At 43.6% G+C, this 25,648-nt stretch overlaps 1 protein-coding gene across 1 annotated transcript in view; it reads left to right on the forward strand.

Moving 5' to 3' along the window:
• Positions 1-1,325: 1,325 nt before the first annotated feature.
• LOC124776043 overlaps positions 1,326-25,648 on the forward strand; it is a 247,507-nt gene continuing 223,184 nt past the window's right edge. The window contains exon 1 of the mRNA XM_047250883.1: positions 1,326-1,426. The gene's annotated coding sequence lies outside the window, so the exon portion shown is untranslated. The remainder of the gene's footprint in view (positions 1,427-25,648) is intronic.

Consider the following 25,648-nt stretch of genomic DNA (forward strand, 5'->3'; position numbering starts at 1 on the left):
CAGTGCAGACAGCTGTACCAGACAACTGTGCTAGCAAGTACCACGATAGTCCCCTCGCAGTCAAGAAATATCTCACCGATTATTGCGCGACTGGATATTGTAAATCTCACAGCCACCCGTTGAGGATGGAGAGACTTATCGATAGCGAAATGCGGATTCTCAGTGCCCCAAATGCGCCAATTTTGCTTATTGACGAACCCATAAAAATGAAAGTGGGTTTCGTCACTAAACCAAACCATACTAATTTTCATCGAGCCCCGCGGCCAACAGTGCACGTTCTAAAGCAAACCGTTCGTGAAGGTTTTGGAAAGTGACTTTGATTTGGACAAGATGTGGTTCATGCAAGACGGAGCTCTACCCCATGGAAGCACGAGTGTTTCATGTCCTGGAGCACCGCATTCTGGCTCTGCGGTATCCAGAGGCCACTGGCTTGGGCCTCGATTAGCGGCCATATTCTCCGGATCAGGACATATACGACTCCTTTTTGTGGGGCTGTATTAAAGACAAGGTGTACAGTAATAGCCAAAAAACCATTGCTGAACTGAAAACAGCCGTTCAGAAGGTCATCGACAGCATCGATGTTCCGACACTTCCGCGGGTCATGTAGAATTTCGCTATTCGTCTGCGGTACATCATCGCCAATGATGGCAGGCATATCGAACATGTCATAATCTAAGTCTGTGTATCTGTAGTGACGTCGTTTACATGTTGAATGGGGTGTGCGTACGCCGTAGTTTGTAACTAATTTACGTTTTTTTTTCGTGTAGTTCAACAATTGTCACCCTCTACAAACACAAGATAGGGCAAATCTTGCACACGCGCACCTTCTAATAGGACACGCCACGTGGTAACAGGCACATTAATGTCTCAGCAATGATGCACCATTTCTAATGCCATGTGTTTGTTGCTCGTTGCTGTCACTATTGTTTTTAAAATAGCACTGATCACTTTTCTCATTGTCAAAAATAACGCCATGTTTCAAAGCAATGCAAATTTTGCAAATAAAAGTGACTCGTTCTTTTAAAAGGAAGGTTTATTTAAAAAAGAAAAAAAATTTGCACAGTTGCTGTTGCCAATTGATATTTCGGCTTTTTATCAGTAAAAAGTAAAAGCACCTGCTATAACCGAAACCAAACAAATACCGAGAAATACCACTTATTCAGAACTAAAATAGCGGTATCGGTAATAATCGGTCGGATTTTCCCGTCCGTACGCAGAAGGCAGCCCGTGAGTGAGGAATAGCGGCACTTCGAGGAACTGGCGGAGCGCCAGGTCCCGTCATCAGCTTCCGTTGGGCGCTTCCTGCACTCTTATCACAGTAGCGACGTGTAAGGAGTTCTGTTTACCGTCACACGGGGGCAGACGTTCTAACTTCGCGCCCGTGCAATGAAAGCGGACGGCCGCCGGGAACACGCAGCATACTGAGGTACGTCGCACGGCAGCAGCGCCGCACACACGCATGCATGCAAATTAGGTGTGACTTATCCTGTGCCCAACGGATCGCGACAGTTTCTTGCAACTGGCAAAATTACGTCTCACAATGTGCACTGGCGAGTGTAAGAAGTAAGATGTAGTCTTCAGAGACGCGAAACTACAGGAGCTTTTCCTTCGGATTACAATCTAGCTAAACCAACTTACGGAACGCTCTGCTACTATGTTCGCAGGTTCGAATCAAGCCTCGGGCATGGATGTGTGTAACGTCCTTAGTTAGGTTTGGTTCAAATGGCTCTAAGCACTATGGGACTTAACAGCTATGGTCATCAGTCCCCTAGAACTTAGAACTACCTAAACCTAACTAACCTAAGGACATCACACAACACCCAGTCATCACGAGGCAGAGAAAATCCCTGACCCCGCCGGGAATTGAACGCTACCGCACGACCACGAGCTGCGGACTTAGTTAGGTTTAAGTAGTTCTAAGTCTATGGGACTGATGACCTCAGATGTCAAGTCCCATAGTGTTCAGAGCCATTTTTTAAATCAACTTATGTGAACATGCCAGCAACTATGGCCCCTACTAATCCAGACTGTGTACCAAAAATAAATTATTTTAAGTTACAAGTTACAGAATAGTGTCTTAGGTTGGGCCTTGTCCCGCTATCTCTACCGTGACCGCAACGTCGTCGTTAGACGGTAATACCATTTAATGAAAAGCTGTCAGAAACGTGATGATAATTTCAGAACTACCCCAATGGAAGCTTATAGTGTGTAAGCAGCAACTGTTTACAGTGTGCCACAGAGGTGTAGGGGCTATCGAGACGAACGATTTGATATTGGGCGCTCACAGTCAATCAAGCTGGGAAATAACCTCAAATTGACCGTCAAAATCTACCAGAGCTATAATAGCGCATGCCCACCGCACGAAATCTTCTCTTTCACTTACGCCACCGACTTAGTGAGCTATTAGGTTGACTTTTTAATCGAATCACTCGCGTGAGAGTACACTCCGTCTTCAGGCCACGAGTGGCCTACCGGGACCATCCGACCGCCGTGTCATCCTCAGTGGAGGATGCGGATAGGAGGGGCGTGGGGTCAGCATACCGCTCTCCCGGTCGTTATGATGGTATTCTTGACCGAAGCCGCTATTATTCGGTCGAGTAGTTCCTCAATTGGCATCACGAGACTGTGTGCAGAGAGTAATGATTGAAAAAAGACTTTTGTAAGCGCTGTGCAAAAACCAATTACGTTTGCCACTTAAACACTATAACGACAGTAATTTAGTGTTAAGAGGGCCACAGGAACAAAACGATTAAATTGTTGATTTTATGCTGGTGATATTCACAATATTGTGTGGTAAAATTATACAGACGTCAATTTTACATTCTGTAATAGCAATAACAAGGAATTCCTAACACTGAAGCACGATTTTTGCCAAAATCTCTCACAACGCGCATAACTGTTGCGTAGGTTGCTTCTGTAGGCCAGTTTGAGGTTGCTTCCCCGGTTGAAAAACCACACGTGTCCTGTGTCATTGTGCTCGTCTCGACTTTACCTTCAGCGCTTTGCTACGTTGTAAACAATCATCCTTTCCATCTTGAGTACAGGGTGCCCCTGGAGGTATGGTCAGTATTCGTCGATGTGACAGGAACGATCGTTCGAGGGAAAAAAGTCAATAAACATGGGCTCTAAACCGCCTACATTAAGAACTATGAGCACTTCCTCATCTTCGGTACTGTAAAGCAAATCTCTTCTACTGCAAGCTCTTTGCTTTCCACATTTTGTGAAATGGTGGTATGGACTAAAACAAGAAAAAGTGTCCGGTAAGCATAAGCTCTGAAGAGCGTAAAAGCTATGGGCACTTGTTCATCTCCGCTACTGTAAAACGTATCTTTTTTACTGAACATGCTCATAGCTCTTAAGGTATAACTTTTTCGAGCCCATAACCACTAAAGATTTTTTTTCTTGTTGCAGTCGATACTAACTCCTCTCAAAATATGGAAAGCAAAGAACATGCAGTAGAAGAGATTTGTTTCACACTACAGATGAAGAAATACTCATAGCTCTTACGGTGTGCATTGTAGAGACCATGTTTACTGGACTTTTTTTCCTTCGAATGATAACCCTTGTCGTGCCATTGAATACTGACCATTCCTCCGGGAAAAGAATACTGACCATTCCTCAAGCGGATATTGTCCTTAATAGAAAACTCTCGTGTCTCAAGAATAGGTTAATGTTTTATAGAATACTAAAAAATTCTAATAAAATCAGTTTTAAGTCATACTAATTTAAATAGATATACAGGGTGATTCAAAAAGAATACCACAACTTTAAAAATGTGTATTTAATGAAATAAACATAATATAACCTTCTGTTATACATCATTACAAAGAGTATTTAAAAAGGTTTTTTTTCACTCAAAAACAAGTTCAGAGATGTTCAATATGTCCCCCTCCAGACACTCGAGCAATATCAACCCGATACTCCAACTCGTTCCACACTCTCTGTATCATATCAGGTGTAACAGTTTGGATAGCTGCTGTTATTTCTCGTTTCAAATCCTCAATGGTGGCTGGGAGAGGTGGCCGAAACACCATATCCTTAACATACCCCCATAAGAAAAAATCGCAGGGGGTAATATCAGGGCTTCTTGGAGGCCAGTGATGAAGTGCTCTGTCACGGGCTGCCTGGCGGCCGATCCATCGCCTCGGGTAGTTGACGCTCAGGTTTCATAACTAACCTTTTTCGTAGGACTCTCCATACAGTTGATTGTGGAATTTGCAGCTCTCTGCTAGCTCTGCGAGTCGATTTTCCTGGGCTGCGAACAAATGCTTGCTGGATGCGTGCTACATTTTCATCACTCTTTCTCGGCCGTCCAGAACTTTTCCCTTTGCACAAACACCCATTCTCTGTAAACTGTTTATACCAACGTTTAATACACCACCTATCAGGAGGTTTAACACCATACTTCGTTCGAAATGCACGCTGAATAACTGTCGTCGACTCACTTCTGCCGTACTCAATAACACAAAAAGCTTTCTGTTGAGCGGTCGCCATCTTAGCATCAACTGACGGTGACGCCTAGTCAACAGCGCCTCAAGCAAACAAATGTACAACTAAATGAAACTTTATAGCTCCTTTAATTCGCCGACAGATAGTGCTTAGCTCTGCCTTTTGTCGTTGCAGAGTTTTAAATTCCTAAAGTTGTGGTATTCTTTTTGAATCACCCTGTATTAATTCCTAAATTAACGTAACAAAATCTGCTCCAAATTATTATCCGGTAGCTTTAAGGTATTTATGACCTAATTCAATAGCTGGCCGGAATTGCCGTGCGGTTCTAGGCTCTACAGTCTGGAACCGAGCAACCGCTCCGGTCGCAGGTTCGAATCCTGCCTCGGGCATGGCTGTGTGTGATGTCCTTAGGTTAGTTAGCTCTGAGTTCTAGGCGACTGATGACCTCATAAATTAAGTCGCATAGTGCTCAGAGCCATTTTTTGTGCCTAATTCAATAAGGTATCGGATTTTGTTCAAAATGTTCAAATGTGTGTGAAATCTTATGGGACTTAACTGCTAAGGTCATCAGTCCCTAAGCTTACACACTATTTAACCTAAATTATCCTAAGGACAAACACACACACCCATGCCCGAGGGAGGACTCGAACCTCCGCCGGGACCAACCGCACAGTCCATGACTGTAGCGCCTCAGTCCGCTCGGCTAATCCCACGCGGCTCGGATTTTGTAAAACATCTGTTGTCCTCAGGGTTTAGAACATCTTAATACCATTTCCGTTTTCAGTTAGGTTCACTACATTGCAATATTTTGTACCTGTCATCTCGAAAATGTAAACAGGACGTTATTATTCAATAATCTTGACAACATATGTTTATAGAAGAAAAATCCGCTTTCGTTGCCAATAACTTTCGTAATTTATTCTACGACCGGTCTCTAAACTGGCTTCATCGCCAGGTGTCACCAATGTCACGAAACAATCCTGGGAACAAATGCGTGGCGGTCGGGACAGTCAGTCATGGGAGATCACACCCACTCCAAATGAGCGCATGGGGGCGTAGGACCAGCAACCATAGCGCTCTTTACAGTCTTCTATTAGGAGTAGCCCAACTAGTGACGAGCGTGTCAGCACTGCCAATAGAGACGCCAGTTGAGTAGCAAGTTGTTTGATTCCGATCCGTCAATCAACTCGAATGAGAGTGTCCGCACGTTCTAACATTGCTGGAGTCATAGCTGTGTGCCGCTAGCCGACATACGAGAGATTGGATGGGTTTGCTCCACCTTGTTGCCATGATGACAGACGCCACGTCAAACGACTCACAGTGCTTTTATTCACTGCCAGGTCTCCGTAGACATTGTGCAAGCGCCTATGAATATCTGAGATTCCCTGGTTTTCCGCCAAAAGAAACTCAATGACAGCTCTCTGCTAGGATCGCACCCCCGTTACAGATGCCACATTGAAGGCTACTTACAGCGCCGCCACCTATTGGATCTTCGTGAAACTATAGGGGCTGAAGCGAGAGATGTCCCACAACAAATTCCGCATTTTTTTTCAACCGAAGCTGGCCGAGAAAAAAAATTATGTTATGTTACTTATTGAACGTCCTTCGTATTTATATCTTATGAGGTCTTTCGCGCAAGCGTTAGAAACCGAAGCATGAAATGGACAAATTATAAAGTTTGTGTCGTTCGTGTTCGCTCTGAATTTAGTTGTATACCAAGAACTCAAATGGAAAACCATTACCAAGGAAAGAAGGAAAAACTGAAAACTGAAAAGTGGAAGGAGTATACAGAGGGGCTGTACAAGGGAAATGGAAGGAGATGGAGATGAAGTGAGATGGGAGATTCGATACGATACAGCGAGAAGAATTTGACAGATCACTGAAAGATGTAAGTCGAAACAAGGTCCCTGGAGTAAACGACATTCTCTCGCAACTAATGATATCCTTGGAATAGCCAGTCATGAGAAAACTATTTGACCTGGTGGGCATCATGTATGAAACAGGAATAATACTCTCGGACCTGTCCAAAAGAACAGACACCACGAGAAATCCGCAGCTGTGATACAGAATATGTAAACTGAAGGTGGAGAGGAGAGAAAGGGGTGGGAAGTCAAGGGGAAGAACTAATGATATCAGCTGCACCGGGACTTGCGGAATCAGCGGTGACGAGTGCCGGAGGAGTCGACCGCGGAATCTTTTGCTTTCTAGGCAGTGCCAGTAACCACTGCGCCATCCGGACACAGTGTTTATCGCAAATGCGCTGACTGTCTCAGCACGCTACCCTGGCAGAGCCACACTCCCACCTATCGGATAGATGGCGCTAGGTAGGGTGTGGGTCGGCATTGGCACTGCCTAGAAAGCAAAAGATCCCGGGTTCGAGTCCCAGTCTGGCACATACTTCCACTGATTGCCCCTAATTCCGCATGAAGTCCCGGTGCAGCTGATATCATTAGTTTCTTCCCTTCACTTTCTTTTCTCCCCCATTCTACTTTCAATTTGCATACTAAGCTTAATGAGTCATTTTTGCAAAATACTGACACGAATTATTTGGAGAACAATGAAAAAGCTTGTAGGAGACCTCGCGGAAGATTAGGATGGGCTCTGGAGAAATGCAGGAACATGCGACGCTCTACTGACCCTACAACTTTGCTTGGACGATATGAAAAGGCAGAGCTACATTTACAGCATTTGTAGACCCAGAGAATTGACTAGACTACACTATTCGAAATTCTGAAGGTAGCAGGGATCAAACTCGGAGAGAGAAGGTTATTCACAACTTGCAAAGAAACCAGACGGCAGTTAGAGTCGAAGGACGTGAAAGGGAAATAGTGGTTGAGAAGGGAGTGAGAACAGGTCCTAGTCTATCCTCGATGTCACTGAGCAAGGACTACAGGAAACCAAGGCCCATTTTGGAAATGGAATTTAAGATTATGCAGAGAAAACAAAAACTTTGAAATTAGCCAATGACAATGTAATTCTGTCAGAGACTGAAAAGGTCCTCGAAGAGCTGCTGAATGAAATGGACATCGTCTCGAAAGGAGAACATAAGACGAACATCAACAAAAGCAAAACAAGTATAATGGAATGTGTTCGAAATAAATCAGGTGATGTTTTATTGATAGCAGAATCGATTTTCGATCACATGGTGATCATCTTCAGTGCTGTACAAATTAAATTCAGACATTGGAATCAAGTTATCAATAACCAAAACTGAGACGCGATCACAATATTATTGTTATTGTGATCGCTTCTCAGTTTTGGTTATTGATAACTTGATACCAGTGTCTGAGTTTAATTTTTACAGCACTAAAGATGATCACCATGTGATCGAAAATCGATTCTGCTATCAATAGAACATCAATATTACGACCAACGCTGACCTTTTTAATTTAACAAATATGGTCGTTGTGCACACAGCACTCCATGGAGTCGCCAATCAAAAACACCTTTGTTTTAATGATGTCCACTTCAAATCCTGAATCTTGTTAGTGACACTCTCTCCCCTATTTTGAGATAATGCAATACGTACTGCTCTTCTTTGAAGTTTGTCGATGTACTCCGTTAATCTGATCTCGTAAGGGTCTCAGACCGCGCAGCAGTACTCCAAAAGAGGACGGACAAGCGTAGTGTAGGCAGTCTCTTTAGCAGATCTGTTCCATTTTCTACGTGTTCTGCCAATAAAACACAGTCTCTGGTTTGCCTTCCCCATAAAATTTTCTATGTGTTCTTTCCATTTGAAGTTGTTCGTAATAGTAATTCCTAGATTTTTGTTGATTTTGCGGCCTTCAGATTTGCCTGATTCATAGTGTAACCGAATTTAACGGATTCCTTTTAGCGCTCATTTGGATTACCCCACACTTTTCGTTATTTAGGGTCAATTGGCAATTTTTGCATCATTCAGATATCGTTTCTAAATCATTTTCCGATTTGTTATGATGTTCTGATGACTTTACTAGACGATAAACGACAGCGACATCTGCAACAACGTAGTACTTCTGCTCAGATTGTCTCCTAAATCATTTATATAGATTAGAAACAGCAGAGGGCCTATAACATTAGCTTGGGGAACGCCAGAAATCACTTCTGTTTTGCTCGATGACTTTCCGTCAATTACTACGCACTGTGACCTCTGTGACAGGAAATCACGAATCCAATTACATAACTAAGACGATATTCCATAATCACGCAATTTCATTACACGTCGCATGCGTGGTACAGTATCTGAAGCCTTCTGGAACTCTATAAATAAGGAATCAATGTCTTTTGTTTAGTTTTGTGTTTAATATACCAATAAAAAATATTATGAAACTAGGCAGTGTACTAATAGATATGATTTACAACTTACCAAGATAATCTTATGAATAAAGAATATTTTATTAAACATGAGTTATCTGTAACATGAGGTTCTCCAAACTGTCACGAATTCGTAAGACATTAAATTTGTTTGACATAGAAATGATTTGTTTCAAAGACTAGTCCCTTGTTGTACGCAAATTGTGCGGAAATGTGTCAGTGGGAGTATACATATAAAGATATCCACATAGAAATTTATTCTAAAACTCGGTTAGAACGGGCCTTGGAAGGCCCAACGGGACCGACTGGCCACCATGTCATCCTCAGCCCACAGCCGTCACTGGATGCGGATATGGAGGGGCGTGTGGTCGGCACACCGCTCTCCCGGCCGTATGTCAGTTTCCGAGACCGGAGCCGCTACTTCTCAATCAAGTAGCTCTTCAGTTTGCCTCAAAAGGGCTGAGTGCACCCCGCTTACCAACAGCGCTCGGCAGACCGGATGGTCACCCACCCAAGTGCTAGCCCAACCCGACAGAGCTTAACTTCGGTGATCTGACGGGAACCGGCGTCAGCACTGCGGCGAGGCTGTTGGACTAGCAAATTATTCATGTCTCAATTTTATTAATAAAATCTGTCAACAGAGGGAGAATAATGCAGGAATTATCAAGCATGCACTTCTGCAATATCTTCAGTTTTCCATCATTAGGCCTATGGGGTACTGAAAGTAGTAAGAAGACTTATGATGGAGAAGTTTTATTAAGATTTCGTGACTGATTTTCGATCTGTCTGCCTAGCGATCTATCGAAAAAGAAGCAAAATGCTGGTCCCCAGCGATAATGTAGCCGACAAAGCATTTGCTGTGAACCCCAACTTTATGAGTGTAATGTCATTCATGTGAAAGTAGCGAAAGTTTTCAAAATGTTTGCGAAGCGTATAACCTGGTGCAGACTTGGGTATCAGCCCGGTTTTCTTTTAGTGTAATATGGTAAACTGCCTAAAAACGCATCCAGGCTTGCTGGCACACCAATCCTCGTCGTTAATCCGCCAGATGGATTCGATTCAGGGCCGGCGAACCACATTGTACCGGAAGCGCGGCGTTTTAGCGTGCACAGCTACTTTTTTTATGGAGTCTTCCTGGCGCCCAAAGGAAGACTTGGGGGGGGGGGGGGGGGAGTAGAGCAGGCAGGGGTCGCAACCTGAGGTCTGGCCACAATCCCGTTCCCTCCATCGGGAACGAAGGAAGGTGCAGGGAAAATGATGCACTTCAAAGAGACAAAGTTTATTTATTTATTCACTGATTTTTCTTCTTTTTCTTTTTTATGTTTTATTTTATTACCATCGAACGTATCAGGAGACCGACGTAGCTGAGGAGAACAATCCACTGACCAGAGAATAATCAGTACCCAGTCAGGAAAATGCGTGGATCAACTTCGCATTGGGTAACACCTCAACTCAGGAGTGCGTTAAGAAAGACACTGCAAAGCAAATTAGAGAAAAATTGTCTGTGTTTGGGACTGCACAATGTCGTCCATTACGGAGGCGCCAAAAATCGATGACATTTTTCTCGCTATCAGCAAACAAGTAGTGAACCGCGTGTCTCCAGACCAACTTCATGGAGTTCGTCTTCGTTTGTGCGACGTATCTCGAGTCCGGATAGAGGAGCAGGTCAGGAGGTATCTGATGGGGAGTCGTACCTGTAGTTATTGGTAGCATCTGTCTCACCAAGAACCAGAGACCTACCGCCGCTCGTCTGTGTCCAGAAGATCATAGCCTACGCATAGTGGAGTGTCTGCAAAGTGAATCGCGTGAAGGAGCGACCATTGACCGTAAGATACCATGCAGACCGGACTGCAGTTGCAAGGTAAGGAGCGCACACCGATTGGCAAACGGCACGCCAGTCGACCTGGGAACACTTCACTTCAACCACATCCGGTGAGCTGTTCCGCTGAAAAAAAGCCACAGGTTGCCTTCTTGGCCATCAAGCACGTTGGCAGTTTCGCAAAACGGACGTAGCTCAGTTCAAGGAAAAAATGGTGGAAGCAAAAGATGGGCGGGACGTCCGAAAGCTGAACAGGGGCAGATAGAGAGCGTGGTGCAAGGGCCTCCAGCAACAGGTCAGTCAGGCGCATGGGACAACGGCGCCACAACATCATCGGAGAGCTAATCTGGGCAGGTCAAACACCTAACTATCCTTACTATAGAAATTGCTCTTTATAAAAATTTTGCATAAGACTTTTCATCTTTGACAATTTTTTGACTCAGTTCTACTATTATTACAAAATTATACACATAAACAAATAGTAATACAATTATAAAAAATTACTAGATGTTTTGATTTTAAGTTTAGTTAGACACATTCAGGCAATGTTAGCCAGTAGTATCGGTGTAAAGTTCACTTTGGATATCCTGTGTGTTAAATGAAGCCTGGCCTCAGGCTGGGCCTCGCTAGCTGAGACGGGCAGCCAGAACAAGGAGTAGGTAACAGCACTAGAGTGAGACACTGAGACCCATCCAAAAATGTGCTCCTACTGCTGGAATAGCTGAGACTTGGCGACATCACAGAAAGTCTTTGGCAACTCAGTGATCCTCAACTTACTTCTAGGAATGGAGCTGAAGTATACTTCTAAATTCACTATATGTATTTTTTTTTTTTTTTTGAAAGTTTGATGAAACATTCTTATGTAATAAGTGGTAATGAGTACGGAAATTTAATTTTTTTACCATAAGCTGATCATTTTACGATTAAATTTTCTTTTCATTATGTGAGCAATCTACCTTTCTTTTCTCTTTTGGTCGCTAGTGCAGCAGTGAGAGAAAGGTCATATCATCGATGTCTCAAGAGCCGTGGGCTTTAGTGCTCGTTTGCTGTTATGAATGCACCTCTGGCCATACGACCGACTCTCGCTGGAAACTTTATATACGTATATCAAGTCGGTTATTTTTGCTTCGTTCCCTAACACATCTGAAACCGATAGCATTGGAATCTTAAGCGAACGTCTGAGTGCGTACTGCTGTTTTTGTATTGACTGGGCAAGCAGCTTTCGATAATCATCAGATGACTGATGGAATGTGCTACATTTAATCAATCCTCCGTTGCTCCGGCGGATGACACTCCTCGTCCACATGATTTTTCCGCTCTCCTTTTGTCTGATTGGACTGGATTGAGTTCGCTCCATTTTCAGTACCTTTCCGTTAACTTTTCATCGGTTAGCTTCAGCCGCCACTGGATTTTAGTTCCGCAGGGTTGCACTCTTGTCGAAACATTATTGTAGTTTGGAGGACACTGGTCATTCGCACGAGCTTTACTGTTACAATGTGAATCAAAGTAAGTGTATGTTTCTTAACTTCTTTCCTAAATCCAATCCTATTTTCATGTGAGTAATTTTAGGCACATCGAAATCAATTACAGTTTTTATCTAGAATACTTAACTACGAAAAGCAAATATTCTGTATACTTTTTAGTTTGTGAAATAAATGTCAAAGGTAAAAAAAAAAAACCTAGGACAGAGTTTAGCGAAGATGTGCATGAGTTGCTGGAGTGGTTCAATGAGCTGAGTGATGAAGACCCTGACAGTGATATTAGCGACTCAGAGAACCAGGATTATGTGCATGAAAGTGGTCATGATTCAGAAACAGAACAATAAGTGTCAGAAAATGATGAATATAAGTCACAGGGAATAACTAATTCAAGAGGACCTATTTCTTTTAGAAAAAATTGGAAGAGATAAATGTAGGAAAAGTAATTATCCTACCGCAGTTAGAACGAGATCTTATAATACTATTACGCGGTCACCTGGGCGCAAAAATGAAGCTCATATAACAAAGACAAACAATTGTGAAGCCATTTTCGGATGAAAATAAAATACACATTATTGCAACGTATACTAATATTTACAACAATGAAAGTCCTTGTAACTTATCTAGTGAAAGTAATACTAAAGAAACAAATGTTATAAAGATCAGTGCTTTCATTGGTTTGTAACATCTGCACGTATCTCTGAGAATTTCTAGAAAGAGTTTATCGAAGTTGTGGGATGAATCAAAGCCCAATGGACATGAATCGTGATACTTATGCATGAATGAAAGTCCTTGCATTTCTGGGTGCACTTGAGATGTCTGATGTTCGATAATATCCTTGACAGAGGTGTTTGAAGAAATAATGACAAGTTGGCCGTTGTCATGGAGGTACTAGTACTATTTTTGAAAAGTTAACAAATGTAATTATCACCTAGAGTATATCTTACTGTATTTGCATATTAAGTGCATTGTATTGATATTTAAATATCACACTTCTAAAATCATTCATATATACCTTTCAAAACGTCTAACTGTAGTGGATGACACTTGTCATCAGCGTGAGTGATAGTATCAGGAAATATTGCGCGAGTAGCGGAAGGTTAATTATTACTATGTTATTATCATTATTGTTACTATTAGTCATATGCATACAAGATTCTTATCTCACTTATTTTCAGTATGCTTTTAATGTGGTGCTGGAAAGACGGAAGCATTGAAAGTTCGCCACATGCAGTATCCGCATTTAGCCTGTTCATTTAATCTTCAGAACAAAACACCTAATCAGAAAAGTTGATAATGGACATTGGTAATGTAAATAGAAATCTACAACCACTTCTGACGGTTTCTAGTTGTAGCTGCAAAGACTACCATTTCACACCACGTTCCTCAACAATTTAAATTGTGCAGGGTGTACCATAATTAGTAGCGTAAACGCATACAGTTGAAAGTACACGATACTAGAAGCAAAAAAGTCTCAGTACACATTGGGTTGAAAATGCATACCTTAAGAGCTACGAACAATTTTTCATCTTCGATACTGTGAAGCAAATCTCTTCTACTGTAGGCTCTTTGCTTTCCATATTTTGGGAAATGGTAATGTGCACCAAAACAAGAAAAAAAAGTCTAGTAAACATGTGTTCTAAAATGCATACGTTAAGAGCTATGAGCACGTGCTCATCTTCGTTACTTGGAAACACAACTCTTCTAATGAACAATTGCTCATAACTTTTAAGGTACGCATTTTAGAGCAGATTTTTACTGGACATTTTTTCTTGTTTTGGTCCATACTACTAGTTTCCAAAATGTGGAAAGCAAAGAGTTTGCAGTGGAAGAGATTTGTTTCACAGTATCGAAGATGAAAAATTGCTCGTAGCTCTTAAGGTATGTATTTTCGACCCTATGTTTACTGAGACTTTTTTCCTTCTTGTATCGTGTACTTTCAACTGTATGCGTTTACGTCATTAATTATGATACACCCTGTATATAGTATGTGCTGGAACTAGTAAAAAGACATGAATACGTTTCCTTGAATAACTAGAATGGTTTACTGTGGTTTCATTTACGTGGTTCTGGGAACGAATTTGTAGAGCAGTACTTTGCTCCGATCATTTTATAATTTTTGGTTAAAATGTGATTTCTCTTAACGGAACGAGATGTGAGAGCTTCAGTGAATTTAAATAGCTAGGAGCCGAACGTGGTACGAAAGCTGGATGGTCTCGTCTGTTTACAACCATTGTCGGCTGCCCTATTGTTAATGTGAGCGTTTCTCATGACGTTATGAGAATCTTTCTATTGTTTACAATGAGAGAGCTATGTGAGCTTCGGTCAGAACGCAGACGTTGGAGAATTCCGCTTTTAGTCACATAGGGGACTAGACTAGCGCCAACTCATGAGTGCTTCAACATGCCATTCAAAAAAAACAATACCGACAATGAAATGTATAGGTTTTAAACAATTTCAGGGACCGCTGGGTACTCGCAGAATCGAGGAGTTGGTGGAGGTGCTAGTGGCCAGAGGACCGCAATACATGGTGATTCATTTCGGTAACCAGTTTCTCAAAAGAGACATTCGGTTCCACAGGGTTTGATCAAGTTAATTTTGAGACTGAAAAGTTTAAACGAACTCAAAAATCATGTTCGTGTGTTTGGGCAATGAGTTTCACTACCAGATTCCGACTTCCGATGTCGAGTATTGTGATTTAGCACAGAAGCGCGTTACCTTACGGCTGCAGCTTCTGGTATTGATAGATGGTCGGCTGTTTTGTCCTTCAGAGTGTGGTGTTTAGAGACTTAGAAGAAGATGGCAGTATTAATCGAAGGCAGTCTTATACAGCAAATGGCTAGATTTGGGAGATAGTGGTCATTATCGAGCTTGTGAAGTGGGAATAAATCATGTAACTTCTTAAGGACGAACTAGTTTGTTTCTCGTTACTGTTGGCCGTATTTATTTCCTGAAACTGCTGATGACAATGCAAGGCATTACTTGGGGATTAAATGGAGACTAGTAGCAATCTATGTTTCTGGCTCGATGGTAAAAATTTGGTACATAACTAAATACAATCAGATTGCTCCAGAATTGATGAATGTTCTTCTATCGCTTGGCAAGCTGAGGCTAGAGACCCTTATCTACAACTTTTTCTTATTAGCGAAATGTTGGAGTTTTATCAGGATCTACCGATATCTTAACGCATAACGATATAATTGTAACATTTTCTGCCCATCTGTAATGCTCAATTTGCGTCCCGAGGTTTTTCCGTGAGGCGTTGTGTACAAACGCCACTCCAAGTTACAATTTTTTATTTTTATTTATCATTTTCATTGAGCCTTCAGTAATTTGCATGCAACGCACATGAAGCAACTGTGTGGCAGGTCCAGTGCTCTCTTTTCGGTACAGTCATTTGACTATTCAAACAGTCATTTGACTATGCACAGTGGTTACTGCAAGAGGCCACAAGAGATAACTGCTCTGTGTGGCTATTAGTCCGGATAAAAATTAATAATACGATAATGCAAACATCAGAACACACGTTGTTAGAGATGATATAGTCATTACGGTTGGAAATTCAAATTTATTACAATAAATGACATTTCAGAAAGTTTCAGTTTGAAACTATATGACTATAATTTTTGGAATGGCAGGGATCTGGAACTCTAGAACTATTGTTCCTGTTAATTAACTACGAATGATCTTAAATATGGTTTCAATCACAAGGAGCAAAGCGTGCATACGTTTAAACTAGAAATGACGTGGGATAAAGCTTTGCGTTAGACGGATATTCGAACTCAGCACCTAATAGGAGTGTTGACTAAGCACAATCAAATTTTAGAAATTGTAATTTTTCACCAGTAGTGAGATGACAAACTGAATCGACGAGACGAAAAAGTTTTGTCTTACGGGGATCGAACCCAGCAGCTATCGTTGTTGACTTCTAGTAAAGAGTAGATTTTAAATTTCGGTCTATTTCATCAGTAGCTAGATGTGCACATGTCTGAATTGGAAATGACATGAAAGAAATTTCTGTGCTGACTGGGAGTCGAACCCTGCACTTATCATCGCTGTTGACTACCTAGAAATAGACATTTACTGTCTAATTCTTTTTCGACATTAACTAGGAGTGACATGTTTGAACTTGAAATGATGTGATAAAAATTCTGTGTCTGATTGGGAGTTGAAATCGATGTCCACCGTTATTGTCCACAAATCACGGAGAGTCGACAGAAATCATAATAATTAGTCACCTGTAGTTTGATGTGCGCATGCTACGACTTGAAATGACAGGACGTAAACTTTTGTGTGAAACGTGGATTCCAATCCAGACACGAGCCTTTCGTGGAGACCTTGAGTAGTTGGGGATTTTGGGAAAGCAATGAAACGATGGAGTTGTATCGTCTCGTAGGGGACAAATCCAGCGGAAGGGGAGATATTAGTTCGAATACTACTCTGGCACCAATATTTTCAACAGCTCAAAATCAAATACAGTAAGGAATAGAAGCTCTGTGCCCTTACATGAGGACAGGTTAGTTAATAAAACAATCTCTCTTTTAAGAAAAGTTACTGGAGACACGGTTTCGATCTGGTGCGACTTCCGCCCAACCTACACAGACTCTCCTATTGGTAGAGAAGGTCCGTCGTATTAAATGCGGATTTGGAGTCACGGTGTAACGTTACGTTCTTCAGATGGCGTTAAAAAAGGTGAAGAGGGTTTGTCTGTATCGTTAAACCGGTTGCCTAATATGAGAATCTTAATACAGATTTTAAATATACGCAGCTAGAATCATTCCAACAGACCACCAACTTACACATAAATTTGATTCACGATTTTGGCGTAAAGAAAGAGGCTCTACATTGAACGAGGGTGATTACAACCTGTTCGAAACATTCACTTCCCTTGTCGTCCACAATGATATTCACTAGCTGCCTTGGCTACGGAATACATGATTTTGCCTTGATTTTGTAATCACTGAAACAAATTCACATAACAGCCAGCTGCACTGACTGGCAGCATGGTAGGACGCGGAAATTTCCGATGGAAGTGTTGCTTTCCACTTGTGATTCTGTTCTGGTGTATTTAATTATGGTCGGCTCATAGGTATGGCACAGTGTAAAAAACAAAGATCAGTCATCGACATACTCTCATCTTATGTTTTTACACCACGTTTCGTTTCACGTAACTGCATAGGCAAGGGAGCTGTGACTTTTTCTCATGCAGCATTTTATATCAAGATTATTGATGTTTATAATCCATGAATGGCAAATCTCACTGATAAAAGTAGATTGTTGAATAACTTTAAGGAGATTTTGTTTGGCGTACTGTTAACACACTGACGGAAAAAATTGCAACATCAAAAAATAATTAATATAGAGTAATGAAATTTCGGAAATATATCTGGGTAATATATTTAAGTGATTAACATTGCAAAATCATAGGTTCATGTAAGAGCGATATTAGCCATTGCAAGTGTGAAATTCTGGTACATTGACGAGCGGTGTAACCGCCAGAATTTTGATTGCAAGCCTGCAAACGTGCTTGCGTTGTGCTGTACGTGTGCCGGACGTTAGTTTGTGGGATGGAGTTTCATGCCTGTTGCACTTGGTTGGCCAGTGAAAGGGCGGTTAATGCTGTTCGTGGATGACGCTGGGGTTGTTGTCCGATGATATCCCGTTTGTGCTCGATTGGAGATGGATCTGGTGATCTAGCAGGCCATGGCAAAATGTTGACAAAAAAAATGGTTCAAATGGCTCTGAGCACTATGGGACTTAACATCTGTGGTCATCAGTCCTCTAGAACTTAGAACTACTTAAACCTAACTAGCCTAATGACATCACACGCATCCATGCCCGAGGCAGGATTAGAACCTGCGACCGTAGCGGTCACGCGGTTCCAGACTGAAGCGCCTAGAACCGCACGGCCACATCGGCCGGCAACAACATCTTGACAATCAGTAGAGCATGCTGAACGAGTTTGTCCTTTTTGAAAACACGCCCTAGAATACTGTTCATGAATGGTGGCACAACAAGTCGAATCATGACTGACGTACAATTTTCCAGTCAGGATGTGTGGGAAAACCACAAGAGTGCTCTTGCTGAAACATCCTGGCAGATTAAAACTGTGTGCCGGACCGGGACTCGAACTGGGGACCTTTGCCTTTCGCGGACATGTGCTCTACCAACTGAGCTACCCAAGCACGACCCACGCCCCGTCCTCACAGCTTTACTTTCGCCAGTACCTCGTTTCCTACCTTCCAAAATTCACAGAAGCTCTCCTGCGAACCTTGCAGAACTAGCACTCCTGGAAGAAAGGATATTGCGTAGACATGGCTTAGCCACATCCTGGGGGTTGTTTCTAGAATGAAATTTTCACTCTACAGCGGAGTGTGCGCTGATAATGAACATCCTGGCAGATTAAAACTGTGTGCCAGACCGAGACTCTAACTCGGGACCTTTGCCTTTCGCGGGCAAGTGCTCCACCAACTGAGCTACCCAAGCACGACTCACGCCCTGTCCTCACAGCTTTAATTCCGCCAATACCTGTATCGATTAGTTCCATCCCATTGACCGCCTCCCGAAGTTCTCGGCTAGGAGAGTAGTTAGGATGTTGGTTCTTCCTGTCGACCATAAAATTAAAATCACTGAAGATTGTACACGCGTAGTATTGTCCCTGGAACAATGGTGTATCGTCGTGGGTGTAAAATTCTGCAAGTTCCCTTCTCTTACCAGAGCCAGATGGCGCGAAAATAGCGATCAAACGCACTGCACCTATCGTAACGGCCATACCACAGGCTGAAGGCAAGTACTCCACAATGCAAGTCTCGTCACACAGAGAACAGTAAATATCATAACCATAAAAATGCGAGGTAGGGAAGCATCTGAATGTCCTGAAACAGCGTTATGCCTGTGCCCACAGGCCTTAACGTGTCACTGAACATCTTTATTTCCGCAGGCATCCCAAAACTATTGATGCTGACATACCCTGTCCAGTATGCTTGTTACATGACCATCATCCTAGACATGGCACTTTACGGTGGCTAATACCTCTTCTACCTCCCCTGCCGTGCCCTAATGTGGTCTCCCCCGGTCCTATGCCAGGGTGAGTGTGTGGGTGCATCTCTTCAAGCATCACCTGGTCCACACTGGGGCAGATCTTGTGACCAGTCTCGCAGCGTCCCATCATCGCCGTGCGTTGCAGGCGCCGTATCCTCTCCAGTATCCCAGCGCCACTGGCCAAACTCCTCCGCTGCCTCCAGGACATCATCGTGGCAATCACGCGTCACATCCTCGTCAATCCCCTCCCCACCGCTCTCCACCAGCATCCACACTAAGGAGTTGTTCTGTATCCATAGGTGGCTGATCTGTTCACGGAAACGCCTCAGCATTCATCTACATCTACATCTACATTGATACTCCGCAAGCCACCCAACGGTGTGTGGCGGAGGGCACTTTACGTGCCACTGTCATTACCTCCCTTTCCTGTTCCAGTCGCGTATGGTTCGCGGGAAGAACGACTGTCTGAAAGCCTCCGTGCGCGCTCTAATCTCTCTAATTTTACATTCGTGATCTCCTCGGGAAGTATAAGTAGGGGGAAGCAATATATTCGATACCTCATCCAGAAACGCACCCTCCCGAAACCTGGCGAGCAAGCTACACCGCGATGCAGAGCGCCTCTCTTGCAGAGTCTGCCACTTGAGTTTATTAAACATCTCCGTAACGCTATCACGGTTACCAAATAACCCAGTGACGAAACGCGCCGCTCTTCTTTGGATCTTCTCTATCTCCTCCGTCAACCCGACCTGGCATTCCGTTCTGAATCATGTTGATCGCTCTCCGCCATGAGGCGGCGCTAGTTCCAGCGTTTTGGTGATAGCTGTTTCCACTTCCGAGCCTCCGAATATAGGCATTATGGCTTCTTGATGTTGGTGGCGGGACTTCGGAATCGTGCTCCATCAAATTGTCAACGTCCAGAACTGCTGTATCTGATTGGACCGAGAGTGGCACCAAAGGCAAGGGGTCCTGCAACTGCCCTGGGTGGTCTGGTGCAATGTCTTCCTTCAATAGTATATCGTGATCTGCCACTGTCCATAAGTACCCGTATTTTTCCGCCGACTGTCATACTTGATCACGTAATGCTGCTGATGCGACACGGGTCATGGGGAGCGCCGCCGTCGGATGAGGAGTAAGTGGGTGGGGGAGGGGGGGGGGGAGAGGGTTACCCCCTGGCAGCTGTAACAACCTTCTCTGGGCATATTCAGAGCGTACTTGCACCTCCTTTCCACGCCCAGAACATGTTCGTAGATACCCTACAACTAGGGATGTACGAGTACGACAGAACATGTTTTTGTGGCTCGACCTGCATTTATCTGACGCCGCTGAGGACAGGATATGTTTCGAAACCCGCCCACTGCTCAGCCACGTAGGTTAGAACCGTCCCGTAAGGGAGCAGTACGGTGATCACCAATTCTTCCGGGACTTCGAACAGGAGCTCGAAGACACGGATCGATCGTAGTCCCATGCCGGCGTGTTCAACTGTAACCACTCCAACAGCCCCGTCCGAATGACGGAAATGAAGTCCTTGCCGGGATCGGAGCAGTATTTTGTCACACAACCGGCTCATGAATGAGCTTGAAATAGACCACGCTGCTGACTGTGGATAAGTGTATTCCCATTACACCGGAAGGTTCGACTTTTACTTCATCGCCGTAAATAACGTTCTGTCTTTAGTCTTCTGTCGAACCTATTCGTCAGTATAACTAAATTTCATTGTCGACTTGCGGAACGAAAAGGTCATGATTCTATGCAATAACGCAGTACATCGCTACACATTTAGCGTAAAGACCTCACGCGCAGCCTGCGTGGCAGGATATGGATGTGGAAGGCATACACTTCTAGCTAGTGAAACGGTATTGCAATGAGTGCGTTCTCGCTGCGGTATTCTTCGTTAGCAGAGATAATTAATAACGTTAAATGTGAGATTAGGTTTAGATTCTGTATGGAATGGCCTTTCTGGAATCAAAAAATAAATTTGGCAGTGTTAAACCTTAAGTGAGAATTATTCAGATTATTTATCGGAAACGACAAAGAAATATCAAGTGAATTTACCTGGACAATTCTGAACCACACCAGGAAGTAAATCGATGATTATGTTCTTGCCAAACACATTCCACTGTTGCCTGTTCTCCAGTAGACTAGCGTCAGAGGGGATACGTTCGCTCAACTGATGTGCTGAGCTGGCTGGCACTAGGTGAGCACGCTTTTCGAAGACAATGGCTCTTCCATGCACCCTGACTACAAATTTGTACGTCAGTCTGGCAAGTCTACCTGTTGAGCTGCCATTCATGTACAGCATTTCAGAAGGTATTTTGCAACAGAAAACGCTTACCCAGATATTACTTTCTTAACTCAACTTGCTCTACAGAGTCTCGACATGTTGCCTAAACCTGTTCGATCACCAGATTTGTCTCCAATCAAGCACATGTGGGACATTGTCGGATATCAACTCCAGCGTTATTCACAAATATTAAATGTTGATATGTCTAATGAATTACCTTTTATGTTTACAGTACGCTTAACACACGAATACACGAACAATTATTCGTGGTTGGTGGATATGAATATTGTTCACAACTGCAGTCTAGTTCCTTATCCTACTTAGAGCAACCCAATTAAAGGATCACTTTTTCGGAAAGCCGTAACTGTCTGAAAATGAATTCGACGTATAAGTTTGAAATTTGGATCCAAGGTGCCTACAAGCTTCGTTTTTGATGAGGTAAAACGTGTGGCGCCTAGTGACGTCACCCTCGGCCTCAGCAACGTTACAAACAGCATGGTGTCGACACACGAGGAAAAAAAGCCACAGCTCAGAAGTTCATGTGAGGTAGAAGGTCGGTTAATGGTGTGAAAGTGTCACACAGTGAGAAGGTCGTCACAGCCCCTCTTACCCACGTTTCATCTCTTCTTTTGACGTCTCTGTGATGGCATGGCATGACAGCTAGCTGTGTCCTCTGGCCAAGACGAGTACACTTGAGAATGTGGTGCAACTTATCGATTCACAGGATGGCTCAGCCTCCTCTCCCCCCCCCCCCCCCCAATCCCCAAAACCCAAACTCCCGGGGTAGGATTTACAACACAGTAGATAATTTAACTAGGACCACCAGTATTAATCTGGTTTAGATGCACTTGATGGTCTTATCCATTCATTCCTGACCTGGAGAGTGACAGGGATCAGCACCTAGGCACCTAGAGGACCTGACATGGCTTTACAAAATGTGGTGCCAGTTTGCCTGACCTCTTATTAGAACGATTCCAACGGCCCCCCCCCCCTCCCCCCCTACTATCCTTGATAAAGGTCGGGGTCCCCCATCTCGAAATTCCTCAGATGCTAGTCATAGTTATACCATGACACTTCTGTCTGGTGAGCCTTTTCAAAGTTTACTTTGACCTTTCACCAGCTACAAAAAATTCTGGGTTGACTTTATGCAGCAAAAAAACTTGATGGGCCAGTTGTTAAACGATGGGGAATTTAAAGAATAGAAAAACATTAAGGAGACCATAGCGGCCTTATTAGCCTCATGATTCGTGGTGATGCAGGCTGGACAATAAATGATCCCACTTGGTCTGGGCATCAGCATACAACATGTTCATAATGGGCTTTAGATTCTGGTTGTCCGTCTGTGTTGTGTGGCATGTGTAATGGCATGCTGGAAAGAGAACTTATGGAACTGCCTAGACACAAAAGCTGAGGTGCTGTCGCTCACCATGACCTTGGGTGAGCCAAACAAGGAAAAACTTCTGGTAATATATCAAATGCTTGTCTCCACCATACTCCCCCCCTCCCCCCCCCCCTCCCCCCCCCCCCCAACCATTGGGTGCTAACCAGGTAAAACAGGAGAAGCCATCCACAGCTAGAAAAATATACTTTTGCACTGTATGAACCAAAATAACTTATAAACAATCGACTCATTGGATGCTCAGCATGTGTGGATTGGAGGGCCCCTTTATGACTAGCTCACCAGCTTATTAAAATCCCTAACATCCAAGTCAAGGCCTCTTTGATCTTATGTATCGTCTTACAAACCCCCAAATGACCTCACACTATGGAATGATGATAATACACTGTTGTCCAAAATTTAAGAAACAAAGCGCTATTTCCCCATCCTGTGTCCAAATCACAATATAATCATACCATCAACAGATGTCTGTATATCGTGTTCTGTACAGAAGATGGCATTCCTGCCAATGGACAACCACGCCAGCGATGACGTCAGGGCACCCATCAAAGGGGGTAGTATTTTTTGGGTGGTCCCACATCTACAGTCGCTGTTTACACACTCAAGATGGTGAAATATGGCACAGAGAAGACGCCTGCCACTCTCTCTGCAGTGGAGGAATGGAAGCAGGACAGTAGCAAAACTGATGTGGCCCTATGGCTTAAAGTGAATCGTTCGGTCGTTTCTCGAATGTGGCGACAGTTTGTAGAGACCGAAACTGTATGCCAAAGACTAGGGCAGGGCCGACATCAGAAAGAGTAGACCGTTATTTGGCTATAAGGGTACAACAGTACCACCTTAGTGCTGCACAGTAACTGGCATCTGACCTCACACCATCCATTGGACGTTATATCGAGGCAAATAGTGTACAGAAGGGTTCGACAGAGTGGCCTTTACTTGCTGTATGTGTACCTGTGACGCTTTTTCACATACGGGAACGTCTAGAGAGGAGATGTCAACATGCCACCTGGACAGTTGAAAAGTGGGCCAATGTTGTTTTCACAGATGAGTCCCAAATTGGCCTGGACAGTGAGTCCCAACGAATTCGCATCTGAAGGGAACATGGAACATGATTTCCGGACCCAATCATTGTGGAAAGAGATCGATGTCGAGAAGGAACCCTAGTGATGTGGGCGGGGATTATGCTGACCACTCGAACAGGTCTTCATGAAATTGTATGGGTGAATTATCAAGGTTTAACTGCTGTCAGATATCGTGACGAGATCTTGAGACCTCACATGTGGTTGTTTCTAAGTGCTGTGGGCCCAGATATCGTATTAATGAACAACAATACTTGACCTTATAGAGTGCAGATGGTTGGTGTTTCCTCGGAAACAGAAGATACTGCATGCATGCTGTGGCCTGCTCGCTCTTCCGTTCTGAATCCCATAGAGCATATCTGGGATGCGTTTTGTAAACGGATTGCAAACATTAGCATCCACCAACCACTCCTCAAGATTTGCGGGCAGCCCTGCAGGAAGAATGGGCGTTATTGCCTCATAATGATGTTGATGACATCACACACAGGGTGCCCCATCGTTGTCAGCCCTCTATTGCTGCAAGAGAGGGTTACAATCCATACTGAGCACATTAATCAGTTGTCGGAATGTGTGTGCAAATCTGTTAAGTTGGAAAAAAACGAATAAACTTTTTGCCTACCGTTATGTATGTTACAGTTGCTTATGTCCTGTATTGATTTCTACTGTACTATCACCTGTTTACACAATTTTGTGGCAAAGTAAACGCAGCCTTACAAAATTTCCGTTTGTTGGTCCAATTTTAGACATCAACGTATTTAAATACAGCTGGCACCAACTCACGGGGAAGGTAAAAGTTTAATTCCGCAACGTAATACAATATCCCCCACGTAGCTCATAGAGTGCTACTTCCTCTCCCGATCTCAGCATCCTCTTGACCAGTGCTAGGTCCACATCTTGCTCTTGGTGTTCCCCCTGATCACTGAACAAGGTAGGCACCTCAGCGAGAACAGCACAGACCCTCTCTTCCCACTCACAAAATTCGAAGTGGAGACGTACTCCATATTCCTCCTGAAACATCCCGCTGAGGGTGTAAGCCACCACATTAGGTTAGGTTAGGTTAGGTTAGGTTTTACAGCCCTCTTATCTATTTGACAGAAAAACGGAAAATCGAGATGGGTACTGCCCAAAGCGCAGTTCTACTGGCCTTGTGGAGAGGCGTCAAGACTCAAGAGTTCCTCATAGGCCGAATGACAACTCCCTATTGGGGACAAACAGCAGGACATGTACTCTTCAGGTTTATAATCACTGTCCTGTTCCTGCAGTAGAACAGCTGCAGCCAAGTTCGAAGCTCCTGTCTGTAGGACAAATGGCCGTTCGATTTCCAGCTTCACCAACAGGAGAATTTGAATCAGAGCGATCTTTATCCCCTCGAACGCTGCCTGTAGGCTGTCGGTCCACCTGCCGCTAATTCTGCTAATATGGAACCGATGTTTCTAAAAAGATTGCCATCCTGACAAACGGGGCTATGCCCATGTTGGTCTTAGGTGAGTGGAAGCTACAGATAGCCATAGTGTGCAGATGATTTACCCTGATACCTGTGACTGAAGGAAGATGGCCCAGAAAAGAGATCTCTTGGCACACCAAATTAACTTTAAGGGCTTGACAGTAAGCCCTGCCTCTCTAAACTTGGTCAGGACCTGCCTCGGTATTCAATGTGTTTGGAAAATGAATGGCTACAAACCAAGACGTCATCAAGATGATTACACATGGACATGAATTTAATGTCCGCTAGAATGGAGTCAGGCAGCCTTAAAAACACCATAGCACCAGCACATAGCCTGAAGGGCACCCAATTGAATTAATGGAGAT

The sequence above is a fragment of the Schistocerca piceifrons genome, chromosome 2 (assembly GCF_021461385.2).
Source record: "Schistocerca piceifrons isolate TAMUIC-IGC-003096 chromosome 2, iqSchPice1.1, whole genome shotgun sequence".
In the NCBI taxonomy this organism is placed as follows: Eukaryota; Metazoa; Arthropoda; class Insecta; order Orthoptera; family Acrididae; genus Schistocerca; species Schistocerca piceifrons.